The following is a 27,038-nucleotide window of genomic DNA, read 5'->3' on the forward strand; positions in this document are numbered from 1 at the left end:
ATCTTTGGAGTTAATTTCCCTAAACACTCATAGTTGCAGTCTGGAAATTTCTAAGGCTGTACTCACCCCTGGAGGAGTGACTCTGTGGTTTCACCATAATCCAAAATCTACTTCTCCTGTTAGAGCCTCCTGCCCTCATTCCATTGCACCTCTGACAATCCCATGGTCTCCCAGACCTATTCTCTTTCTACCAGGACCGCTTTCTGAGATCTACCTCATTTGGGACTCTTCCTTTGCATGCATCCTAATACACCCACAGGGTTGTGATGTACCCCAGTTTGACCTCCATGCCCCAGTTGGCACTCTGATGGGGCCCTTGGTCCCCAGCACTTAGATGGCAAGGGATGCAGTAGAGAGCAGCTCAATAAGGATGTGGTAGAGGAAGAAGCAGTTGGGAGCAGAGGCTTAGGAGCCAACCAGACTCTTCCAATCCCAGCCCTGTTCTTTGTGGCTGTTATGACTGTGGGCAAGTAACTTTGTTTCTGGCCTCCAATTTCCCCTTCTACAGAACAGGATAATAATATTACCAGTTACCTGAATTGAAGGGATTGGGCAAGATAATGCGTGTGGAAAACTCTCAGCACTATGTCTTGGACAGAGTGTATATTAATGTTATTAATATCATTATTATTTTCATCATTATTGATAAAAACGGGACGGGCTGACCCATGGAAGGATTGTTACTGGAAAAAATAGCTCCCATTTATCGCACACCTACTATATGCAAGAGTACATTTTACTTATTTACTCCTCACAACTGCCTTACAAGGTCAGTATTAGCATCCACATTACACAGATGAGGAAACTGACAGAGAAGTGAAACCATTTCCTCATTTTGAGCCTCAATTTTCTTATCTGTAAAGAGGATGTACTACCTATGTCAGGGAATTGGAATGAGGATTAAGCAAAAAACCTTATGAAATTTCTTACTACAACATCTGGTAGAAGGGAGTTGCTCAGTAAATATTAGTCGACTATGTATACAAAAATAATTAGACCCAGTGTGACAAAGGCTGGAAGAAAGGCATTTACTACATGCAGTAAGAATACAGAGAAGAGAGGGATTGACTTGGAGATTATAAGAGGCTTCTTTTTCTATTGTATGTGAAGAAGCTATCTTCAAATATTTGTCAAACCAGCAAGTGGACAGATCTTGAAGACAGAACTCAGAAACTGCAAAGAAGTTGCGTTCATTGGCTCAGCCAAAGAACAAGTCATCTAATAACAAGAACTAGCAACAAAGTCAGGGGATTGAGGTGGTGCTGTCATGGGGGCAGAAAGTGTCTCCATCAAGGGGGGCTGGATGCTCTCATGCTAGGACTTTGACCAGAATGGAGTGGATTTTGCATTTATAGCAGCCGTGTTTGAATCACAAATTGAACTCTTCCAGCTCTAGGATCTTATCACTCTTTCTTACCTCACGTTGCACTTAGCCCAAAAAAGAGCAGGTGCTCAATAAATGCTTGTTAAACAGATTACCCTTTATACAAACACACACACACACACACACACACACACACACACACACACACACACACACACACACACACACACACACACACACACCCCTACCTGCCTATTCTGGTAGCTTCATTATCCTTCCCCGTTTTGGTTGTCCCACCATGTTTCTCAATTCCTTGTCTCTAATCTCTTAAAAATTTCCTTACTAGGAACCAACTCCCCTACCCAGCTGAATCCTATCCTGTTTCTTCCCAGATGAGCTTGGAGCCTATTCTCCCAGTCAGACTTGAAGTCAGGATCCAGATGAATCAATGGCCCCTCCAAACCTTACTTGCCAGGGATGGCAAAACACGGAGCCTGGTGGCAAAGTTAGCAATTCAGCAGAGGCAGCTCAATTTGGGAAGAGGCAAGTGGCTGTTTCCAAGTCTGCTGTAAAAACGAGAGCTTGGCAAGATCCCAGGCCAAGTTCCCTAAAGATTCTGCCCCCACCTCTGTGTCTGACTTTGAAACAGCATCCTTGGCAGGGAGCCATCCTCCCAGAGGCCCCAGGGACTATTTCCTCTACATTAACTCCCACAGGCAGGTTGTAACAGCTTAACTGTTGGGCAGAAGGCATGTCTGCCAGGACTTTCCTATTGATTCTTCCTGAATTGATTTGGCTCCATCTTCTGCTTCTTCATTAATACAGAAGGTAAAAGAAGGAGTGAGTCTTTGCCTTGGGAGGAAAAAAAGCAAAAGGGATTCCTTTAAATAGCAACGTCTACCCTTTCCTGGCTCAAAAATGGCTTGACTTCATTTAGACATAACATGTCATAAGCAGACCTGTCCTATAAAGCTGGGTACTTCTGGAAGCTTCTGCATGCACAGTGAGTCAGTTCTTTCCTTACCCCGAAATGGTCTGAGCTTGGAACCTTTTCATCTGAGAATAGTTCAGGGAAAAGAGAGTAAGTTTTTGTAATCAGGAAGCCACATTTGAGTTTGAGTTCCACCATTACCATGCAGCCTCAGGCAAACCCCTGTGTCCCCAGAGCTCCTTCCTCCTAAATATCTCTGATTGTCTTGGCCCAGTGCCCATCACGTGGCTTATAAGTGATATACTTATTACTAGTAGAGCAGCAACATGACATAGCATTGAAGAGCCAGGTCCCTGGAGCCTGACTGCCTGGGTTTGAATCCCAGCGCTGGTGCTGTGTGACCTTAGGAAAGTTACTAAGCCCCTCTGTGCCTTGTTTCCTAATCTATGACAGTATCTCATAAAGTTGCTGTGAGGGTTAAGTAGCACAAAAACTGAGGACAGTGTGTGGCCCATCCCAAACCCTATGTGTTTGCTGTCACTGTTATTAGCATTACCACCACTACCGTGACTTCTGTTATGTGTCCATCCATAGTATCTTTAGGCTTCTAACATGCACTATAAGCTAAAACCTGGGGGTTCTGCTTAGGATGAGGAGAAAGGTAAGCTGATCAAAATACTTTGGTCTTGTAAAATTTCAGGGAGAGGTGGGGGAGCACACATTAACTTGTCAAAACAAACTTACAAGGTGTTATTTAGGCCTGGAGCACCCACGCCATCATAGGTACCTATCCCATCTCATCATCCACAGTAGCCCAAGAGTGACTTGCCAGTACCAAACAAGATCCCATGGTCATGGTCCAGAAAGATTGAAGGAGAGGTGACCCAGTGCAGAGGCCACACCAGTGTTCTCCTTACAAAAACAAAACTGCATTAAACTGAACTAAAATTAAATAACATTCTGCTCTCCCACATAGATTCGCAAAGTCCTTCCAAAGTAAAATCGCTGGCCAACCCCAAATCCGCCTATTTGGTCTGTGAATTAATATGTCTTTATTTGCTTCAGTTTTTCCTCTGCAATTCAAATGTGTGCTATTTTTTACTTTCCTGTTTGGCAATCAGGGTGCCCCCAAGGCGTTCGCTGGCCCAGGGACCAGAGTGAACAGGGGAGGTGCAGGGAGGTCACGGTTCAGCAACAACAGAAAACGGTTCCAAACTTGGAGCTGGCAGCACGTCTGGCCGTTCCCACCATCTTGATGTGGCTGGAAGCCCACTTTACAGACGGGCTTAGCTGGACACAGGTTTTCTTTATTCTCCTCCATGCTGTGGAGCGGCGCCCACGCTGTCTCCCTAGTGTCCTCCAGCAGGTAAACCTACGTGGGCGTGAACTGGGTTGGCGTCTGGGAAAATGGGTTGGGTACTGCTGGAGGTGACGACAAGACATAGAAGTCCCATTTCCCACCTTGTACAGTCTAGCGGGAAGGCAAAGTTTAAAAGTTCATGGCTAGCACCAGTCAGAGAAGTGGGGGTGAGGTGTAGCCTGAATCTCAGTCTTGGAGCCTTTTATGCTCCTGGGCTTCTGAGTGTGGAGGTCAAAAGAAATATTTTAATTTAAAAGCATGTAAGAAGAAACTGACGAGGCTATGTATACTTATATTATTGGCACATAGATATATAAATATATGTGGGGCCCTCTTAAATACATCATACACCTTAGGATCCAGGTACAAATGTATAGATCTATAGAATTATCTTTCCTTCCTTTCAATAATTTTTTTTTATTGGGGGAGGAATAATAAGAGCTTGCAAAAACAAGGCACATCCCTTCCAGAAATAATTGTGTGCTGCCTGCCCCCACCCATCCATGGTAATGTAGACCACAAGCAGCATAAGTTTTGAACAAAAACCAATTTTGATGGCAACAGGATTCTGCTTCCAGTGCAGCTTACTGGTGTGTCCTGAAATTGCACATCTGCTGTTCATCGGAATACTCAAAGAGGGATAAAACACCCATGAGCTGGCCCCTGCTGCTCACTCCCTCCTTCCACCTCCCATCCAACTAGCTTCAGTCAAATCCAGACCTTTCTACTCCAAACTGATTGTTGGACTTTCCTACCAGTGGGCTGGAAGGCTGAGTTTGGCTAGGTTTGGGAGCAAGGATCCCTTAACTGGATTAATGTACACCAACTGAAGACTCCAGATTCTGCCCATCTTAGCATCCTGTCAAGAGCAGTACAGATCCTCTCCATGATGTAGGAGTTGATTTAGCCATCTAGTGGGTGAGATACTACCTCTCCCCCAACCACACACACACATTGCCCCACACCTGTCTCTCAAAGGCCCTGTAGAATGATTTTGCTGGCTTAAGGTATGGTCTTTAGAAGAACAGGGAGGATAACTAAGGTACACCTGGCCAGTAGACAGAATGAATTTCTCCAAAAGCAGAAATCAGTGTTAGTGTCAACCCCAGAGAAGGTACTGTTCTGACGGCAGCCGGCAGGACCTAGGTGGGCACAAAAGCCTAGACCCTGGGCTCACGTGTCTTTCAGGCCTGGACTTAAGGAAGAGAGGGGTCTGGGAGTGTTAAAATGATGCCCACTCCCATGGAAGCACTCGAGAAATCAGGAAGGAGGGATGTCTGCAATCCAGCTTGTCTAATGGTCACCTGATGTTTATTTCCCAGTTGTCATCCTCAAAGGATGGCAAAGGAAAGTTCCTTTCTGAGGCCAGCGTACTCACAACAAAGGAGATCCCCCAGCCCACCTGGCTCAGCCACTAAGCAATTCTCACTTCCTGTGCATCGTGGACAGCCTGCATTTTAGCCTCTGCAAGGAGGGCAGAGCCAGGCTCTCTTGCTTCTCCAGCTGCTCACCCACTAATTCACCCTCAGCTCCTTGCCTTTCATTGCATCACATCAGTAAGTCTAGGGAAGAGGGGAGGAACTAGAACGCATTGGTAACAACTACCATGCATTGAACCCCTCTGATGTGCCAAGCAATGTGTACACGTTATCTCACTCTGTCCTCATGGCAACCCTATGAGGTGGCTGTTATTGTCCTCATTTTCTGCCTATGGAACAGAAGATCAGATACCCTGAGGGCAGTTTTGAATCCCAGAGGGAAAAAAAATTGGTGCCCCCCAAGAAAGCAGACTGCCTTAAAACCCTTCCATGAGATTTGTACTGATTGCAAGAGTTCATAATCTTTCTGCGCCTTCCCACCCCCACTGTCAGCGCTACTAAGCATCAGATAGGAGGACTGTCCCTAGGAGGCAGGGCCCCCTTATAATCCCCCACTGACCTCCACATCTCCTTGACTACCCACTTTCCTTTCCAATCACTCACACACGTCCTCTGATTAGTAGTAGGAATCCACAAGTAATCACTATTAGCAGTGTGTAACAGAGTATCATCTGTTTAGCATCCTGTGCTCCCCAGCAAGGTTTTTGTGGAAGGAAAACAACTTAGAAACCACAAAACCTGATGATCCATGAGGTTTCTCACAACGCTATGAGTCTGAGGTTAATCAGAATGATTAATTAGATGAGACAGTACACATGTAAAAAGGCACTTTGTAACCCTGAAGCTAAACAGATAATATACTGCCGTGTTGCTGATGGTGAGTACTTTTAGATTCTCAAATGCACTAATCAGAGGAAGACAACCAGGGACCCAAAAGATTCTTGCGATTCAGCATTTCCTCATTTGCTGAGATCTTTAGTATCCACCTCCAGGGCCTTTTCGAGCTCCTCCTCAGTTATCTGCTGCCTCTCTGGGCACTTTGATGACACTTTGATGATGTCCATGTTTGAGGAAGGGGCCTTAGGAATTAAGGGTGGGGGGCAGAGGCCTGAGGGGCCTGCCCTAACTGAATCTTTCTGGTTGCCAGCCCATTTTGTTATCACCACCCCAAACCCCAAAAGCCCCTCTATAAAAACTCAGCTCAAAGGTCAGATCAAGAAAACCCCTATGGAAGTGGCCATGATACACTGAAATGAACATGCATGCAGCACATGGGACCTGAATGAAGTCACTGCCCTGTCACTATGTGACCTTGGGCAAGTCACTTCCCATCCCAGCCTATAAATTGGTGTGATGATTACCAAGCTCAAAAGGTTCTTATGATGACCTAATGCCCTTCCTCCACTCTACCAGAGCAGCTCTCGTCAAGGTCACCCATGACCTCCATGGTGCTCAGTCCAGTCAGCAGTGGGTTCTTCGTCCTCCTCTTATTCATATCCAGCATGTGACGTTCATACCATCTGTACAACTGACAGCTCCCACATTTTTGCAACCTCCAACCCAGAACTCCCATGACCTTTGACTCATATCCAACAGTCTACATTTAGTCTACATCTATACCTAGAAGTCTAATAAGAGATCTCAGATTCAACCCATCTAAAACCAAGCTCCTAATAATGGCCCTCATCCACACCTAGGCCTCCCATCGGCCCCATCTCGGGAAATGGCAACTCATTCCACACCAGCACCCCATCTTCTTCCTACTTTTTCTTCACCCCAAACAACCCATCCTCTCTGGGCCTTTGCCTTTGCAACTGCTCCTGCTGGAACACTCTTTCTTCAGTAGCCACAGGGCTCCCTCCCTCACCTGGTTTCATATATCACCTGGTCAGGGTGCCTCCCCTGATCCCCCAACATCCCTCCCCCATGCACTCCTTATATCTGCTGGCCAGCCTTACTGTGCTCAAAGCTCAAAGCACCAGCCACCATCTGCCATATTATACAGACCTTGTTTGTTCATTGATTATCTCCCCCCACTAGAATGTAAGCCTCATGAGCGGGCAGGGTCTTTGTTCCATAACTGCTGTAGCCCAAGCAACCAGAAGAGACAGGCTCCCAATATGTATTTGATGAATACGTGAAGCTAAAATTGCTACCCACGTGGAGGGCAATTTTTAAAAAATAGATAAGTCCTCTGAGCAAGTTCTGGCAAATGACCATGTCTTTCTGAGCCTTATTCCATTAGAAAGGGGATCATGGCAGGTCCCAGTTCTTAGGGTCAGATAAGCATCTGTCCAATGATGGTTTACTGAGTATTGTACTAGACTCACAGGAACCTGGAGATAAATGAGGCCCTGAAGGAACTCGGGGCCAGAGTTACAAAAGACAGGAAAGGAAACAGGTGAATGGCATTGGAGTCTGGCAAACACAGCTGGTATGCCACAAAGAGGGGTGAAGCCTGTCCCAGGGAAGGGTGTCCCGGGCTCCCTGGAGATGGCAGCTGATTTGGGTCTTAGCTCATTCTGGAGAAGAGACTCAGTATGCTTTATCTGAATCCAGAGGAAGCAGAAACCTGGACCAGACTTGGTGGGGAGAGCCTAAGGAAAACAGCTGGGAGTGAGCAGAATCCCACCTTTCCAGGAAGATGGCCCTAGAAAACTTGAGGGGTGTGGGCGGGTGGGGGCAGCCTGTGTGAGGAAGAATGCTCCTCAGAGAAGTCTCAGAAGTAGGCTCTTCCTGCATCCTCCTCTGGTCCCCTGAGGGCACTTCTGTCAGTTTCAAAGGCCCTTTTTGTTGATGTCAAAGCCACAGTCAGACCCTTAAGATGCACTCCCAATCAAGATAGGGAGTCTCCAGTTCAAAGCCTGTCCTGACTAACTCTTTCCATTAAGTAAAAATATTAATTTTGGTTTTATTTAAGCAGGTTTTTTGGCGAGAAATGAACCCCTGCAGCTAAAAATAAACCCAAGTACACACACAGAAAAATCTGGAGAGCTGCAAATTATTTCAACCCAAGTTTCCATCTCAGAGAAAGCTATTAAAACCCAGAGGATATTAAAACTTCTTTCTGCACAGAGACTCTTGTTTCTCAGTCCCTGCCTGTGTGCTGGGTCCCCCAGGCAACACTGTCCTAGGGATGCCCTGTCCTGGGGCTCCTGGCAAAGGGGAGGAGGGGCCTGGCAGCGTCCTAGCTCTCCTCACCTTGTAGGCACTGGATTTCTGCTTGAGCAGGCCAGGAAACACACAAGGGCCCCCTCTGACATCTGTTGTATGTGAAACGAAGGGGCCAGAGAAGGGAGGAAAGGGAACACAGGCCCAGAAAGGTCAAGTTGCCTGGAACTTTGAAATGATTTAAAAGGGAACACAAAATCTACATCTCACTCCTGCTTTCATGTTTTAAGTGGTGACCTCAATTTTAAACTTTTAAAAGACAAAATTTAAGAGTCACTACCTGGGCACATGCCTAGACTTGGGATTAATACATTTCGTTTCTAACCCAACTACTTGTAAAGTCAGCTACTCTCAATTTCTTCCAGTGGCCACAGCCAATTTGGGGGAAGGATAAGGATCATTTGGCCTAGGACAGGGCAAAGTCCCAGGGCTGACTGGTTCTTGGATTCAGGTCTGACTCACCTGGGGCCGATGACCAACTTTGAAGAGATACGGTGTTTGTGTGCTCTGGGTTTCTAGGAGGCCAGTAAGGCAACTGCCCCAAAGTATTCACCAAGCATGGTTAGAGTCACAGAGGCTTTTGCTCTGCAAACTATGGTCAGCAGGGGAGTGTCAATATCCCAGAGCACAGAAAGTGGGAAAGGTGGACCTTCTCCCATAACCCCCCACATTCTCCCAAGAACAGATAGGAGCAACTATCCACATACATCCCCACCTAAGCCTCCCTGGTTTCCCAACATCAAAAGGATTATTCTGAAGAGCTCAGCGACATATATCCTGCTGTCCTGAGCTGGGACCCCGCCTCAAGTCCTACCCTCCACAGCCTCCATCACCCCCACTGCATCCCCCCACTACACTGACCTTTCCTGTGATGGCCCTCGTCTCCATGAGGATGACTTTCTCCTCGTGCCTCTTTTGACACATCTGTCTTCCTGCAAGACCCACCCAGCTGAAATGCCACCTCCTCCTGGAAGCTTTCTGTCCATCCCAGGCCATACTAATTTCTTAATGATCAGTTCCTTGGTGCTCACTAGCCTGAGATACTAGACAGTAGGGGCTGCATCTGGGACTCCAGCACCTAGTGCAGTGCCTAGAATGTGGCAGGGGTCCCCCAAGAATGTTTGTTGAATGAAGGAATGATTAAAGGAATTAATGATGCTGCAGGAGAGAATCAAAGGTAATAAAATAAAGGGAGACAGGGATGGTTTCATGTTTAGGCTCTTAGAGTGGGGATCAGGAGCCCTAGCTCCTAAGGGTCACCCAGAAAAGAAGAGGGAGGCAGGGAAAAGCATGAGAAGCTGAAATGGGACCCTGATCCCCAAATACTGAAGATTCATATCCAAAGAGGTGAGTCACGGGTGGTCCTATTACAGGAGACCCCAGTTAACATGTCTCTGCAGAGGGTCAGTACCCAAACTCCGCCCACAGATGAGAAACCCAAGGCTCAGCATCCTAAAGGAGGTCAGTGGTACCCACCCCTTCTCCTTCCTCCTCCTTCTCTCCCTCTCTCTCCTCCTCCTCCTCCTCCTCCTCCTCTATCATGAGTACTTGGAATTAATTCATCCACTAGTGCTATTCATTCAGAAGTGTTTGAGGGACTACATGCCTCAGGTCCTGTGCTATGCCTTGGGGTTCAGCAGTCAGCAGGTAGAGGGAGTCCCTACCTCAAGGAAGCTTATTTCTATCTTGTGAGATGAGAAGCCAGGTGGTCCTAGTCAGAGAGCCAGAGGGGCATGCAGCAGACACACCCTGCCAAGCTAGGCGCACTCTGTGTTTGGGGCGCTGACACTCCCCTCCTGACCACGCTTTGCAGAGCAAAAGCGATTCTGATTATGCTCGGTGAACACTGTGGGGCCGTCACCTTAGGGGCCTTCTAGAAACCCAGATCACACAAACACCATCCCTCTTCAAAGATGGTGCTCACTCCCAGGTGAGTCAGCCTTGAATCCAGCCCTGGTGGTACTGTGGACATGTCTGGGGGAGACGTCCTGCCTGAGCTGGGATCTGAGAAATCACCATAAGTTAGCCAAGAAAAAGAGAAGCAAAAGGCCTTCAGGTAGAAGAGGGACCAGAGGCCAAAGGCCTGGAGGTGGGAGAGCCTAACCCATCGTTACAGTGACAGAAAGCAGAGTGTGCGACAAGCGGCAGGGGACGGTGGAAGCCAAAAGGTAGGCAGGGATGCTTGGCTTGTGTGTGTGTGTGGGGGTCTTGCTCCAATGTGTGACAGTGTTATTTCTCAGGGGGGGTTTCCACTCTTTGAGGGCAGTGATGAAGACTTATCACTTTGTCCCTGCCAGCAGCCCTGAGGATAACATGTGCCCAAATGGGTAGGTGCCCAGGGCCTCAAGAATCCCTTAGAAACAAGACCAGGCCTTGTTTGCCCCACTTGGCATCAGACTCACCAGTGATCCCATTCCAGTTCACATCCTATTTATGATCTTCAAAGTTAGGATTTAATGAATCAGTCTCCCCAACACCCTCCTCTCAAGCCCATTAACCTCTTCCAGCAGTTTTCCTTGGGTGTTTTGTCTGGCTCAGCTCCAGCGTGTCCCAGAATCCAGAGTGCATGCCAGCCTCTGGAAGGTTCCACCCCACTCAGTTCAAGAGGTCCACTGTCATGCAGGCATATGGGTGAGGGGTGCCCAGAACACCTCCCTCTGAGAGTTCCAGCCCTCCCCGGGGGCCCATGGGAAACTTTATCCCACACAAGAGGCCACCAGAATAGCATCCTGGTCTTCAACCACGGCCCCTTTGAAGCAGTGCCCAGAAAAATACCACGCCGACGAATGGTTCTCAGAACTTGGAGCTTTCAGGTCAGGTCATTTTGTGAGACCAGAACAGCTAGGCAACATCTCAGGAGTCGTCCTATAGCATTTATTTTACTTTTTCTGCTAATTGGGATTTGTTTGCTAGGAGAGCTGAGGGCCTCCAGGATAGGTCCAGGAACACAAAGCCAAGGGACCATTAAGCAAAGGGACTTCCCTTGTTTGCACACCAGACCTGCAGATGGGTCTTTGCAGGCAGACAGTGAATCTGTTCCCAAAATGCATCAAGGACGGGTGGGAGACTTTGTTGTGTTTTGAACAAGCAGCAGTGTCTGCTCTCTGCTCCGTCTCTGGGGATTCTACAGTACAGATTACCAAGAAGACCCTGGTACATTTATAACTTACCTTTGGGTAGCTTGTAAAACAGTCAAGGCTTCTCCCTCCTCTCTTTAACTTCAGCCAGAAAGACTGTAGACACCAAATGGACGTAGCTTGGAGGGTACCATTGAAAGCAGGTGCTTTCCCATCACAGCTTACTCGGAACCTCCCCGCCAGCTCATAACCACGGTACCCAGGTAGTGGGCACTCAGACCAAGACAGGTATGAAAAAAAACAGGGCCAGACTACAGGTTTTCAAGCTCTAAGCCAGTTGTCAGGGATAGCTAGCCCTGAGGGTGTGGAGGAATGGCTGGAGATAAGATCTAAGTGCCTTTTAAGGAGGCCAATCTCCTGTTTTCAAGAAAATAAGTAAGTAAAGAATGCTAACTGACTGCCCTCTTTGATCAAAGTGAGTAATGGCAGAATTTTATAAAGTCAATCCTTGGTATTTCTGAACAACCTACCCTGGCCCTAACAGCGTGATTGGGTGATGGTGTCAGTAGTAAAGACCACCTACCCTTGAACACCTTCTGAATACAATCCATAGCGCCCTGAGCCTCTTGTTCATTCAGTAAGTAACCTCTTGAGTGACTACCACGTGCCAGGCACTGTGTCAGGTGGTGGAAACACATAGGAAACAAACCTTACAAATGTTATGTCTAATCCTTAAAACTAACTTGCAAGATATGTAGCATGATTTCCATTGGGTCAATAAAGAAAACATGACCTCAGGAGAGAGAAGAAACATGTCAGAGGTTATACGGCTAGGAATTAAATCCACATACACCTGACAGCAAAGCTCACTCATCTTCCTACAACTTGACATTTGCACAAACCTGGACATTCAGCTAGGAAGTCAAATGCATCAGAAATTCAGAGAAAAGGAAAATTCTTAAGGCTGAATTATCAGAGAAGGACTCATATAAACCAAGATGCTGAGAACTTCGAGGTGGGGTTAACTTCCAAAACAGAGAAGTCCAGTAATCAGCCTAAAGCTTCGTGGTTTGGGGAGGGGAGCACCAGCCTGAGGACCACGGAGAACGGTGGGGTGGGGAAGGGGGGGGTGAGGAACAAGCAAACTTTTCTGGACAACTTATCCGCAGCCCTGGTCTAATCCTGCTCAGCTGCAAGGCCTCGGGGGCCTTTGTACATGTCATTCCCTCCGCATAAAACCTTCTGCTTCCCTTTACCTAGAACTCCTATCATCTTTTATATTTTCAACTCAAAGGACACTTCCTTGGAGGAAGCTTTCCTTGACCCCTCCCCAGACATCAGACTAGAACAGGACTCCTGTTATACCTTATCATAGTCCCCGGTTTGTGAGTATATGTTTGTGCATTCATTGGAATAATGTATCATTCCCCTCCCCCCCCCCACACACACACTAAACTGTGCTGGGATCATGCCTTTGTTTTGCTCACCATTCTATCCCAACATCTCACACAGTACCTGGAACATAGTAGGTGCTCAGTAAATAGTTGCTGGGTGAATAGGCACTTGCATCTATTCCTGGCTCCCTGAGAGTCTCCCATTAACCTTCCTCTACTGTGCAGCCATTCCACCTGTGTAACTAGCTGTAACTTTCCAAAGCCAATTCCTCTGCCAGGAGCTGACCAAGCATACATTGGTTTTGATCATGGAAAAAGAAGAAGGAGGGTGTTCCAGGCAGGGGGAACAGCATGAGCAAGGGCACAGAGGTGAAACTGAGCCTGGAGTGTCAGAGTCACATGGCTCAGGGACCATGAAGACCCTGGAGAGGCTTTAGAGAAGCCTGGAGGGAAGGCTGAAGAGAAGCAGAGGAGGCCCGTTAGCTCATTCCAGCCCAAGCCAAAGTCAGGTTCTTCTGGGTGACAGGAGCTTGCAATGTGGGCCTTCTTAGGACTGCCCACAAACTGGCTCTATAGAACATGAAGTTGCTTCTCTGGGCCCAGGTCCTCAGCCCCCTGACCACCCCCACCCCCCAGTCCTGTCTCGATACCCTTTCACTTGCCACACGCAGGCTTAAGGGTGTCCTGGAGAAGGGACTCTGAACCCTGCCCACTGGCTCTTCCCAGCTGGCAAGAGATGTAACTCTTCAAGCCCTTGCTTTCCTCATTCTGAAGAAAGGTGAATAGCATATTTGTGAGGGTGGAAAATAATAAACACAGAAGCCACCTGGCAAACGTTTTTCCAGAATAAACCCAAATCCCCCTCTTCCCTACCCTCCCCCCACCCCCATCACTTCCCAACATGCAGGCTCATTCCCTCCCAGCAGAGTTGCTATGGACCAAATGGTATCAATGAGTGTTAGGAACATGGATAACTCCACAAGCATTTTCCAGATCTTGTGCAGGTCCCTATCCAGCCGCCGGAATAGCACCCTGCACCGGACCAGACCCAGTCATGTTTTCTGGTTTCTGTGGACACCCAGAGTGCACCTCTCCTGACAGATCATCTGTCTGGCTGCATTCTCTGAAGGAGGGCTGGCCCGATAAGCAGTGCATGTGCTAGGTCACAGCTAGCACTGTTGCTGGATGCTGGGTGGCCACAGAGCATCCCCGGTACAAGTGACCTCCCACCACCTCTACTGCACGTCTGGCAGTGCTTTGCAGTCGTGACATGACGCCCAGAGCTGCTTACTCTGTCTGTCCGTGGGCGGCTCATACTAAAAGGTTGGCTGGGGGCTTCCCTGGTGGCGCAGTGGTTGAGAGTCCGCCTGCCGATGCAGGGGACGCGGGTTCGTGCCCCGGTGTGAGAGGATCCCACGTGCCGCGGAGCGGCTGGGCCCGTGAGCCATGGCCGCTGAGCCTGCGCGTCCGGAGCCTGTTGCTCCGCAACGGGAGAGGCCACAGCAGTGAGAGGCCCGCGTACCGCAAAAAAAAAAAAAAAAAAAGGTTGGCTGAGATAGTCTCTAAAGCACATCTCCAACCAATGTCCATAGATGTTGCTGACTAGAATGACACAGAGCAAATAGGGACACGTTTTCCTTGATATGCCAGCGCTTTTGGAGAATAAGTAATGGGAGTATCAGAGATGAAGACGTTTGGCCAGACACTGCCATAAGAAGCAGAAGAATGGTCAACTTTCCCTATTGATAAGAATCCTGCTGTCATCCATTATAACACTAATTATAGTACCATCTTAATTATAATAGGTGCCATCATCCATCAAGCACTTACTGTACACATTCCGTGCTCAGTGCTTGGATTATCCCATTTGCGCTTCATTAAGACCCTGTAAAGTAAGTGCTGTCATTAGCCCCATCTTGTAGAAACTGAGGCTTCTAGTGAGTAAGTGACTTTCCCAAGGTCATCTAAATAGGAAGCGGTGGACCCAGCATGCCAGCCCAGGCAGCCTGACTCTGGAGCCGCTGCTTTCCACCACTGGGTCATACCTCCCTTCCAAAAGCACATGTGTGACCACAGTGTAGGGGGACAGGCACATTTCTCAGGCCACAAACTCCAGGTTGGGTGGAACCTTCACAGTCACTCAACGGAACCTCCTTTGAATTTCTTCTACAGTCCTATCATCCCAGGGTTAGTCTGGTAACTATGCAACATCTCTGACCTAGGTCAGCCTGTTCCATGTTGAGCCATTCCTTGACTGTTCTAAAATTCTTCTTTATACTGCCTCCCTGTGGATTCCTCCAACTAGCTGATATCTTAGGCTTACAAAAAACAAGATATATGAAGAACATGGTCATGTGCCCAACATCGTCTCCAAGATAAGGATTTTCATAGATTTTGATGGCCTTTCTCCACATGATTCCAAGTCTCCTTCTCTGTCTCACTTAGGGCCTTTAGCTCCCTACTTGTGTTGGTGGAGGGTGGATGCAGATTTCCCAAGGGCTGCTGATCAGTGTACAAAGTTGAGAGAGACTTCACCCTCCCCACTCTGGATGCTTTTACTGCTGGTAATGAAGTCTAAAACTTCACCACCATCCATTAAAAACCCCCAGCGTTTTCAAAACAGATTCTGTCTCCGAACTTTGACATGATTTAATAAGTAACTCTACCTATTCCACTAAATAACTGTACTTTTTTGGTTGTGGAAGTAAAGAAATTTGGGGTGGAGGGAGTCTTATTACATAGAAAGTATTGAGTAGTAGAAAGAGCCCTGGGCCAGGAGTTGGGAGCCAGATTCTCTTTCTGGTTCTTCCACTAATTTGCTGTGCGAGTTTGACAAATCACTTTCTTCTCAGAGCCCTACTAGTTTTCTATTCTGCAAAATAAAGGGGTTGGACTGGATGTATTCTAGGGTTCCTCACAGCCTAAGGGGCTAAGGTTATTTTACCATCACCTTAATATCTCTAATTTATACATTTCCCCTGGGTCCTACTCTCTCCATTGGTAATGAGCCAGGACATCACATATTCTCCCTATTTACTGGGTCTAGAATCACATTTCTGAAGAGTTGATCAAACTTGAGTAAGTAATTAGGATGCTTCAGGTGACTCTTCTGGCCTTGTCTGAAAAGTCCTTCTTGGCCTGTTATCTTTCTGGATGATCTGAAGTTGCCAAAACTGGGGATAGCAGCATGGACAGAACTGGCTCCTAAGTCACCCACTTGGCCCATCAACTGCACAATTTGAGTCACCCTCACCAATCTGTTTTCTTTATGAGCCATTGTCTTATTTTTTGTAGTAACATACTATTTTCCAGGCTGACAGTCCAGCAAAGAGTTTATTTCCAAGAATGTAAACAAACCTGGGATAACTTCAGGGGTTAAAGTCATTATGGGAGCACTGTGCATTAATGCCAAGTAGGGCCTCCTGCTCTGAATGTGCCCATGTCTTTCCTGCAGAGGATTCTAAAAAATGCTGAGAAGAAGTCTTCTGCCTTTAATCTCCCAATTGTATATTAACATACAAGGTAATGAAAATGTCTCCAGGATGGCATCTCCATGGGGAATATGCTCTAACGACCTCATGTGTACTAACTGATAATGCCACATCCATGAAGATAAAATCCAGCCACTCTTGCCCTGCTGATTTAGTTTGACAATAGCTAAGACAGTGATCTAACAGACATGCAGATTCTCCAGCCCACTCCAATGTTCTAAGTAACTTTAACTCCCCTCTCCTATAGAGTAGGATGGGGCACTATCCACCCCCATCCTCCCTGGATAGCTTATTTCAGATCCTCCTTGAACTGTTCAGAAAAGCTGTTCTTCAAATAAGAGGGAGCCTCTCTTCTACCCAACCTGGGACCCCCACCCCTCCCTGAAGGGCGTACTTTGAGGCATAAAGCACAAACTGCCACCTTGATCTCAACTTCAACCTCAGTCCAACCTGAACCCAGGCAAGCTGCATCCCAGTCCCAGAGGTTTTCTACTTTTGAAACAGAAGGAATATTCAATATTTTTCACTCTGTCAATATTTTTACCTTCACCTCCATCCTCCTCCCTTCTGCTCTCATGCCCCTGGTTGAGGCGGGGGACAAGGGAGGTTTTTTTTTTTTTTAAGACCAAACAAAAACAAAACCCGGCCCAGGCTGAGGCCAACAGATCACGATGTTCTGGGTGGATTTTGCGTGCCAGCAAAGACCGTCAGCAAGATCTACAGGAAACACCTTGCAGAATCCACTCGGAGAAGCAGAGGCCACCAAGAAGTGCAAGGCAGATACACTCCGCTCCATGTCACTGGCTCTTGAGGCTGGGGTACAGGAAATGGCTGTGGGATTCCAGGCCCTCTGGAGGGCAAACACACAACTGGCGGGAGGGGGGGGGGGGGCTTGCAGATCCCTCTGGTATTTTCCATTGGGAGTTTCTTTAATTTGTATATCTGTTCCGAACTGCGAACTGCCTGTGCGTGATCGCTGCAGAGGGGACCCAATAAGAAAGGTCAAAGGCAGCTTCCCAAGGGTCTGTTCCAGGGTTTAGCAGAAGCTACATTTTCTGTGAAAGAAGGACACGTCATGCAGTGGTCAAGAATGTGAGGACTTGGGCACCAAAGAACCTAAGGTTGAATCTCAGCTCCAACTTCTATAAGCTGCAGACTCTTGGGCAAATCATTTAACCCATCTCAGCCTTGTCCGGTTGGTCAGGATGAAGTGAGACACTGAACGTAAGGAACTTTGCACAGTGCCTGGCAAGCAGCAACCTCAATAAACAGTGGTGGTGATTATTATTTCATGAGAGGCCCCCTTTCCCAAGGTGGTGAAGAGGCTGGAGGACGGTAGGAGAAAGAATGAAACAGTTGCAAGAAGAGAGAAAAAAATGCAGAATACTAGCTGGGACCCATATGGGGCGTTGTAAGCCCACAGCCTAGCTGCCAACCTTTCCCTTGTGAAACGTCGGCTGCCCCACTTACTCGTTTGGGGCATTGTGATTTCAGGTCAGGTTGAAGCAAGGGACATTAACTGGTATCAGTCCAAGTGGAATGAACAGCCCAGAGCAGTGCAGAGAGGCCCAGCAGGAGGCAGGGAGAGGAAGCATTGCTCGAAATGCTAATGAGTAATTAAGTCCTTCAGGGTCACATCCTAGTCCCTTTCTACCCGAGGGCTGGAGGAGTTTGGATGGGCCCAAAGTGGTCTGTTAGAGTGTGTGGGTAGCCCCCAAACCTTCGTTGCACAGAAACTGTGCGTGTGGGAAGCCAGCCTTGCTGTGCAAAGTGAGGACTGAGAGCCATGAAATTGGCAGGCCTGCTCAGGCCAAGGTCAGCGGCCAGAGCCCAGCATTGTTCTGGCCGGACGAGGGACCGGCCAGCAGCCAGCATTCTGTGGGGAGGCCATGGTAGAGGAAAGGCCAGATGCAGTCCAATTAGGGTCTGACGGAAACCAGGCCCATTTTTCACGAAACAGGAGGTGGGTGGCCCTGCTGTGGAGGGGACACTGGCTAGATGGAGCATCTAGCACCCATCAATCCCCAGGTCAAGCGGCATGCCTGGATGTGGGTACAAGAAATGCCAAGGGTGCCCCTGACCCCTGTCTCTGCTGTAATGAAGTGCCAGTTGGGAGCCAGCTGGGCAAAGGGAACATGTCTCCACGCTCCATCCGCTGTTTGGTAACAATTACTGGTATTCTTTCAGCACCACCAGGAATAGTATGCTGGGGGCAGTTCTTTGAACCACCAGGCATGATCAAGAAAGGAAGGTCCAGATCGAAGAGAGCACCAGTTTTACTGTTCAGCACAAGTCCTGCGTCTCTGGCTTGGGACTGGAGTTAGCAGTGGTGGGCACGGGGCCTGCTGAGGAGCGCTGAGCTGAATTTCACGATTCCTTTTTTATCCCTGCCCCTACTCAGCAGTACACTCTGGCAGGTGGAAATGGTGCCAGTTTCAGCTGGTCCCTTGTGCCAAGTTCAAGTCTACTATAGAGAGCAAGCCAGTGGTCTCTGCTTACCCCCCAAGGCTACCTCTGGGGTAGTGGGGAGGTAAGGAATGATTGGTCCCCCAAGACCCTTGTTTTTGTCCTGCTGTCCCCTTCATGGGAATCCTAATAAGATAGGAAGAGTGTGCATTTCCTCATGTGACTATCTCCCACAGCTCGGCCAGTCGACTCTTCGGCCCTCATACCACTCCCCTTGCTGGCCCCAGCAGTGAATCTGGAAAGGCTCAATGCAGCATGCTAGTGAGCCAGACACACGGAAGCAATGTGTGCGGGAGGGTGATCAGTGTGTCTCCCGGGACCAGGCTGGCGAGTCGTGGTGGGTAGACAAGAAGTCCCAGCTGAACTGCGAAACCACGATCCAGCTACCTGGACCACTAACCACAGAGTAGCCACGGGCAAGTCAATCCCATCCCTGGCCCTGTTTCCCCAACTGGGAAGCAAAGATATTGCATAATGGCCCTTAAAAATCTGTGAGTCCACACGGCCCTGCCTGTGGTCTGGAAAGTTCATCTAAACAGACAGGAGAGCCTTCTTTAAATTCTGGTCCTTCCTTCCTGCGTGCACACCAGTCGGCAAGTGGCTGGATTGCTGACCTTCTTCTGAGGCTCTAACGCAGCAGCCAACAGATGGCAGAATCTCCCAGAGGCTTATATCTCTGAAAGATTTGCTGCCTCACATCAACATAAAAGAATGTTGTCCTGAGAGGCTGTCTGTTCCTAAGTGGCCCCATAAGAACTCTCCTTTTTGAGTTTTGCCCACTCTAGGCTGGAGCACGGGAGTTAAGTTGGAGTCCGGCCTTGCCCCTTGCTAGCTGTGTAAACTGGGGCAAGACTCTTCACTGGTCTGAGCCTCAAGTTCCTTGTCTATCAAAAGGCCATTCATTCCTGCATTTAACAAATATCAGGGTTGCAAGTATGTTCCCAGCAGTGAACTGGACAAATGAGGTCTCTGCTGTCTTGGTGCTTAAATAACAGTGTAGGAGACAGACAGGAGAACAGTAAACAAATACCCAGGAAGATGTCAGGTGCTAGGAGAAAGGGAGATAGAGAATAGGGATGGTGGGTATTATAAGATAAGGCAGGCAGGCAAGGCCTCTCTGGGAAGGTGACATCCACGTTGACACCTTCATGATGAGAAGCCCGCCAGTGAAAATCTGTGGACACTGTATTCCAGGAAGAGGGGACAGCAAGTTCAAAGGCCATGAGACAGGGACAAATTTGGAGCCCAGAGCATTCAGGGAACAGCCAGAAGACCAACATAGCCACAGCAAGGCAAGGGGAGATAGAGGCCAGATCCCATAGAGCCTTCTAGAACTCATTAAGGAGTCGGGAAGCCAATGGAAGCCTTTAAGCAGGGCATTAACAAGATCTGAATGACATTTTAAAAAGGTCACTCTGGCTGCTTTATGGACAATGGAGTGGAGAGAGGGCTGGAGTGAAAGCAAGGGAATTAATTGTAATCATCACTGACCCTTCCCTGCCCACCTCTCAGGGTCACTTTAGGCTCCCATGAGATTCATGCTGACACCTAGAGAAGTCCAGAAGCATGAGAGGAGGCATGTATCTGCACGTGTTTTAAAGTCCATTTTTTACAAGTAGGAGCTTGCAGGGCCTGGCACCAGCTACTTGGAACTGTGTCCCTGTATGGATTTCAAGGAAATAGGGCAGGGCGGTAGATTCTGCCCTGCCTGAGCTGTGCAGCTGTCCAGCCCCAGATGAATTCACGTGTTTAAACCCAGAGCTTTGCTCTCAGCCATGCCTTACTCTGCTTTCACTGCTGGTGCCGGACAGGGGTAAGCTAACACCTAGCAATGTGGAGAAGCTGACACTCCATGCAAACTCACTTGCTGAATTCCTGGCAAAAGCTCATCTCTCCTGGCCTCACTTTCAGGACTGGGAAGGAAAGAGCAGGAAATCTGGAGGTTTATTCACTTAGGGATTTTTAATTTCAGAGTGGGCCCTTGTAAGGATCCTTGCAAGGGTCATGATCAGCAAAGCCCCTGCATCCCGAGAGAATGTCCCAATGCTTAGAGGAAGAGAGCTTGGAAGCATCCTGGGTTCCAGCCCTCTACCTTCTGCTGGGGTTGGGAACACTGCCTTGGTAGCCAGAGCTCTGCATTCAAATCCCATCTCCACCTCTAGGTTTCCTCAAGTTGAGTAAGAGGGGCCTTCATAGGGACGAGTTGGAGAGCAGACGTGAAGAGACTGGGCTCCGTGCCTGCCTTCATTCACTCACTCGTTCACGGGCCTTCTGGGTGACAAGCTTGGGGCTGAATGGTGGACACCCTGGTGCTTAGTACATGTTTGGGGAATCTGAAGATGCACAGTAAATTGTATTCCAGCTAAAATGTACTATCTAAAATGCCAGGGAGTTCAGAGAAGAGAGTAATTAATAAGATTATGTATACTGAGTATACAGTTTAAAAAAAATTACATGTTAACATCTCAGGACCTCAATTGCCTGTCATCTGTACAGTAGGGACACTGAAATTTCCGAAGACCTCATAGCTGGAATTTGACAAAATGAGATCAAGGTATCTGTTTTTCCTCTGTAGCTCCTGGTCTACACACTACCTGCAAGTTTTCTGGGGCTTTCTCCATGCTTTTTATTTTCTTGTATTATTTCTTTCTTACATAAGTAATACAACTTTACTGAAGAAAATTTGGGGAAAAAATGAGGTAAACAGAAAGAAAACTATAAGATAATTTTTAAAATAACCTGAACTCCCACTACCCAGTTATAACTATGCTTCATACTTAGATGTTACCTTCAGTCTTTTTCCTCATATAAGCCTGTGGATAGAGGTTTCCTCCCCACCCCCCCCCCACCCCCCCCCCTCCGCCAATAATACAATCATATAGAACACACTTGCTGGTCATCTGGGGTTTTTTTCAGTCCTGATATATCAGTCCATCTGGCTCTGTCTCATCCCTTTGAAGAGCTGTATTGTTTTCAGTTTTGTAGATACAGCACTTTTATAAACAATTCTGTGATAAACATCCTTGTGTATTTACATTTGTGTATATATACACATATATACATATAAATGTTTATATACATATATAAACACATATTCATATACATACACACATCTAGCATACTTAACTGATTATTTCCTCTGGATCTAGATGTTCTCACCACTTTTTAAACCCATCTTAATATTAATTGAATCCAAGTCAGCAGACCCTTCCTACTCATAAGCTGGGTACTCTACAGACACTTAAGCCTCACACTGAGCATAACTAAGGAGCATCGGGCACAGTTTCTCAGGTCCTACAACTCAGTCCTACCTCCCCCCATCCTCCCACCCACAGCCCCTGTCCCTACCCGACCTAAGCCATCCAGTAATCAAGTCTGAAAGATATCATACTGCCTGAGTCCCCTGCCTCTTCTGCCTTGTTGGACCCAGCCTGCTATTTCAAAGTTTTTACAAGGTTTGAGTAAACATCCCAGGACAGGCAAGGCCAAGAGGAACCCAGTCTTTTCTGTTACAAAGTCAGTGGTTAAGGCCACCACCCCAAACAAGGTTCCTTCCTGCCCTGCCTTCCCCTTTCTACTTACAAAAGCTCTCTGCTTGCTATGGGCAGTTTTAGTATGCTGCACAGGTTGGCAGCATCCCTTTGGGTCAGAGTGAATGCAGACTGCCTTCCCCATCTCTTTGCTCAGTGTCAAAGGCATTTGCCTGAAACACTGGTCTTAAAGCAAAAGAATGACATCGAAAGGAGAGGAAACAGACCAGAAGGTTTCTTGTGAAGAGGGCCATAATAATAACCTATTCAACTACTAAAAGTAACCTCCTTCTATAATATGTGTACAGGGAACTTGCACCATACACATACACCTCTAACCAAGCTGAACTTGGTGATGATTCTGTTTGGCATAAACCGATGTATATTTTACTACAAATATATATTTTTTTCCTCAATTTTAAAAGGTCTGGCCAGTTTCTCCCACCTCTGATTCCCAAGTAAGCTTCAGCCAGGGATCTGCTGTCTCAGTCCCTGTATGACTATGGGGTTCAAAGATATGGCATGTGACTGTCTTAGGTTGTGCCCTCCCCTCCTCTCCAAAGACAACCCAGCTGCTCCACCTGGGGCTGCCCAATGAAGAAACGGTGATCTGTCCCAGTACTAAAGGAAGACCTGGCTAAGATGGAGTTATTGAGAGATGGCTCTCTGACTTTCTAAATGTGACTTTTTGCTTTTCTGTATGCTGACTTCCTAAGATGCCAGTCCATTACCTTTATATCCATAGTTGTCATACACTCTTACCCTACAATCACCATGTGGCAAGGGATTGTAGGAATACCCAGTTTCATAGGTTTGAAGATGTGGGCTCTGAGGTCATCTGACTTGCCTAAGACAGCATGGATGACTGAGGATTCCACTCAGGTCTTTTCACTCTGGATGCAGAGGTTCTTCCCCGCCCCCATGAGAGCCCACCAAGTCTCTTCTGGCCTCAGCCAATCACTGGGCTGTGTCCAGAGCCCAGCATTCAGGGCCCAAGTTTCTCTTGGCAACACTTTTCCTTCCCTTCAATTGCTATTCCCACTGGTGTTCGCTAACCCAGTTCCAGACCGTATCCCTCCAAGCCTGGCCAGCTCTATGCCGATCCACAGCACCCTAGTTATTTCTGGGCTGGGACAGGGTCCACTGCATCCTGGTTTCTCAGAGGTTACTCTTTTTGGCAACCCCCCAGGTGCAAATCTGTCTCATCTATTTAGAAGAGAAGCAGAGGAAACCCACCCTACCCACAGCCCATAATGAGAACACCCCCTCCTACATCCCCTGTGGCAAGTCAGCAGGTCCCACCCAGAGTAGGTCCCCCAGAGACATAGGAAATCCAGCTCAGGTCCTCAGGAGCAGGATAGATGGGCAATAGGGGTTCCCAGGGAGCCCACCACAGGACACAAGAGTTCCCCTGCTTGACCAGGAGCCAAAGATGAGCCAAAGAAGGCAGTCTACTGCTGCCTTCCCACAATGCTGCACACCCAAATCCAGGAGATCCTCTGAGTCCTTACTTTCCCACCATTGTTCTGTTATCTGATTGTAAAAGTAATGTGTCACCATTGTGAAATTTCATTTTCCAGAATATACTGGTCAAAATTAAAATCACCTAAAGTCTCACAAACCAGAGATGTTTTGGTATATAGGTATTAAAACTGGTTTCTGCTACTCAGAAGTGCATCATGGGAACCTCTCCATATCATTAAATAGAGGCTACCTCAAGCCATTATATGGCCACTCAGTAGTTCACTGTATGAACACACCATAAATTTAAGCAATCTATTCATGATAGACATTTAGATTGATACTCTTTGTGTGTGTAATTATAAACAATGCAGTCATGGACCCCATTGCTTAAGTATTTCTTTGGACTAGATTTCTAGAAGTAAGATTGCTGGTTATGGTGTATTTTGAGGATCTTGGTTCTTGGTGCCAGACTGTGCTCCAAAGAGGCCACACCAGTCGCCTTTCCCATCAGCAGACCATGAAGGTGAGAGACCAAACTCCATGAGGATGGGAATGCAAGTGCAAGGATTCTCTGCACGGCTCTGCCCAGACCAGGGACATTATCTGGAAATCCCCAAAGGCATCAGCACAGGAAACAAACTAGCTGCTGGCAGCGGGGAAAGGACAGATGGGAGGGCTCCAGCTTCTCTCAGAGAAATCAGAAGCAGGCAGCATGGGGTCGTGAGCGCCAGGGTGACTTTTGTCTTTCCAAAGTGTCCCCCCCACTGAGGGGGCATAGGGTGACAAAACACAGGGCAATGATAAATACCTGGCCCAGAAGTGCAGTCACTGGACACTGCCTCTCCTATTCCCCAATGAGCTGTGTGACCCTGGGAAAGGGCTTCCCCTCTCTTGACCTCTGTTTTTCCATCTGATCTGATATTCATCATTCTTTGATCCCAGAACCAGCCTTAAGACCAGAGTAGACAGATCTCCAGCCATCCTCCCTCCATTCAAAGTCATTTACCTTTCTTTGGTCTCTCCAATATATTCATTTTTATATAAACTCTACTTCCATGAAGAGCCATACCAACGTTTTCTTGGCTTCTGTTTTTATTATCATGGCACTGATGACATCTTAGTTGTTAGCAAGAGACAGAGAGAGAGCAGATCTTAATTGGAAAGTAAAAGACTTTGGTTCATTGGTTTTCAATCCAGCTTCAGTTCAACATTCGTTGAGAGCCCCTAGTATATCTCACCCATCTTCCCATCAGCCCTGCATTACAAATGAGATCTTTCCCATCTGCAGGTGGGGAAACAGGCTCAGAATTTACAACATTTTATTCAGACTTACCCCATGAGTAAATGACAGAGCTGAGATTCAACCTCAAGTCTGTTTTACTCTGAGCTCCATCTCTTTCTAACACCCTCCACTGTCTCTCCAATCAGACCTAGAGAAGGATTCTTCAGGCCCAGAAATATTCTCTAGTGCAGGTCTGAGAGATGGAAAAGCATGAAGTCACCTGGATTTCTCAGATTGGTCATGTTTGGCTCAGGGGCCTCGAAGCTGATTAACACATCTCTCCCTAACTTTTAGCATCTATAAAATAAGCAGTGAGAGAACTAATTGGCAATGTCTGGCAAAACCTGCTCAGCCAATTTATCATTCACACAGTACTTCTTGTCCAGTAAGTCTCCTTTCTTCCTTCCAAGAACCAACATCTATAGACTTGGATTACAAATAGATATGAGTGAGCTTCTGTGATTCTCTACCCCAGAATGTATCCCAGATCCCCAACCCCTCCCCGCCTCCCTATGGTGATTCCTGGCATCTGGAAGTAACCAGGTCCTGGTGATGCCAGGACTTGAATTCTCCAGGGTCTGTGCCCATCTCTGCAAGCATGTTGCAGAATCAAGATGTTCCATTGAAACATGAGTCAGGAAAAATATCAGTCTGACTCTGAAAACTGCCCCTCACCCTAAATGAGGTTTAAAAAAATGCCAATGAGATGGGTGCCTATTCGTTCCTGATTCCAGGCCTTGTCCCCAGGCTTAGCTTTTCCAGGTCCCCAGGTGGTGCCAGGAGCTGCAGTAGAATGGGTAGAAGGCAGAGCAGGGAAAAAAAACACACACACACACACACACACACACACACACAGACACACACACACACCCCATGGTAGAAAAAGAAGGGAATGCTGGGAATGACCCATGGTCATGTCCAGAAGGAATGAGGATGGTCTTGGATACAGAGCTAGCCTCAGAGAGGGCCTGGCCAAGCAAGAGGTCTGACTCACTGCCGTTGCCAAACCAGGAGTGATACCTATATTGGCCTTCATGTGAATCAGAAAAAGGCACCCCCTTTAGATGTTGACAGCCTAAGCCACACATCACACAGAAAAAGGTCCCAATGCTCTTGGGCTCCAGAAAAAAATGAAAAATGGGTTTCCAAGGAAGCCATGTGGTAGGATGGGTACCACAGAAAACCATCACATCATGATTGTAAGAACTTCTGTGGGCCTGTGGGCAGAAGAGGAAGTCAGGCAATGAATGGGCTGCAAGGAATTTAATACACTGGCCACTTCAGGATCCCCCTATTCTGTTTTCTGAACCTTTGAAAACAAAAGATGAGGTGGGAAAGGGGGCCCTTGAGTGTGCTTCCTGTATGTATTCACCTGTCCAAGCTGGAATTATGGAGGAGGGAGGGCAGAGCCACAGCCAAAAGAGGGCCAGGCTGAGCTGTGGCCTTGAGGGTAGGGGCCATGGCCAGTGGCCTCAGCACCTTGTCCGGTGCCTGGAACACAGACGCTCAATAAATCTTTGCTCAAGGAATGAATGTGTCCATAGCAGACATACTTGTGGGACCTTTACACAGTCGTGGAAGCCATGTACTCAGCTGGGCCGAGGCAGCCAGACTGGGAGGTGATGGTGATTGAGGCCCATGTCTGATGGTCTTAATGAATGACATGGCTGGCAGTCAAAGAAGAAGGAGATTGACACACAGCCTTTTGCCTGTGCAGCCTCCCACACGGAACCAGGCGGGGCTTGGGAAGGAAGCCACAGGTCCTGTCGGCATGGCGCCCACCCTCTGAGTATTCTGAGATGCCTTCTCTCTAGGCTTCTCAGCCCCATGGCCCTGGGATCTGCAGGCAGCAAAGCGGCAGCTCCTTGCAGGCATAAAACCCAGCACTGTCCCAAGGGAGGCCAAGCCTCCTCAAGCCAACAGAGATTATTTCCTCTTTCACTGCCTCACTCCCTAGTGGAAAAAACAAGGAAACAAAATTCTCCTGAGCAACCTGAAACCCTGTGACCCCCTGGGCAAGTGCAGGACGCAGCTCCACCTTTGTGCCCTCCACTTTCCTCCAGCTCACCTATGCTTAAACCCAGAGGCCAGCCTCAGCGGTTATTTATAACATGTCAGAGGAGAAGGGGGCAGGAAATAGGAAATTATGAAGGAGGGGGCAAGGAGGAG

At 47.8% G+C, this 27,038-nt stretch overlaps 2 protein-coding genes across 5 annotated transcripts in view; one reads left to right on the plus strand and one right to left on the minus strand.

The window, feature by feature from the left end:
- SYN3 (synapsin III) overlaps positions 1–27,038 on the plus strand; it is a 465,532-nt gene that overhangs the window by 183,428 nt on the left and 255,066 nt on the right.
- Positions 1–27,038, minus strand: part of TIMP3 (TIMP metallopeptidase inhibitor 3) — a 57,419-nt gene that overhangs the window by 13,198 nt on the left and 17,183 nt on the right. The gene's annotated exons all lie outside the window — the stretch shown is intronic.

This window comes from Phocoena sinus, chromosome 10 (genome assembly GCF_008692025.1).
Source record: "Phocoena sinus isolate mPhoSin1 chromosome 10, mPhoSin1.pri, whole genome shotgun sequence".
In the NCBI taxonomy this organism is placed as follows: Eukaryota; Metazoa; Chordata; class Mammalia; order Artiodactyla; family Phocoenidae; genus Phocoena; species Phocoena sinus.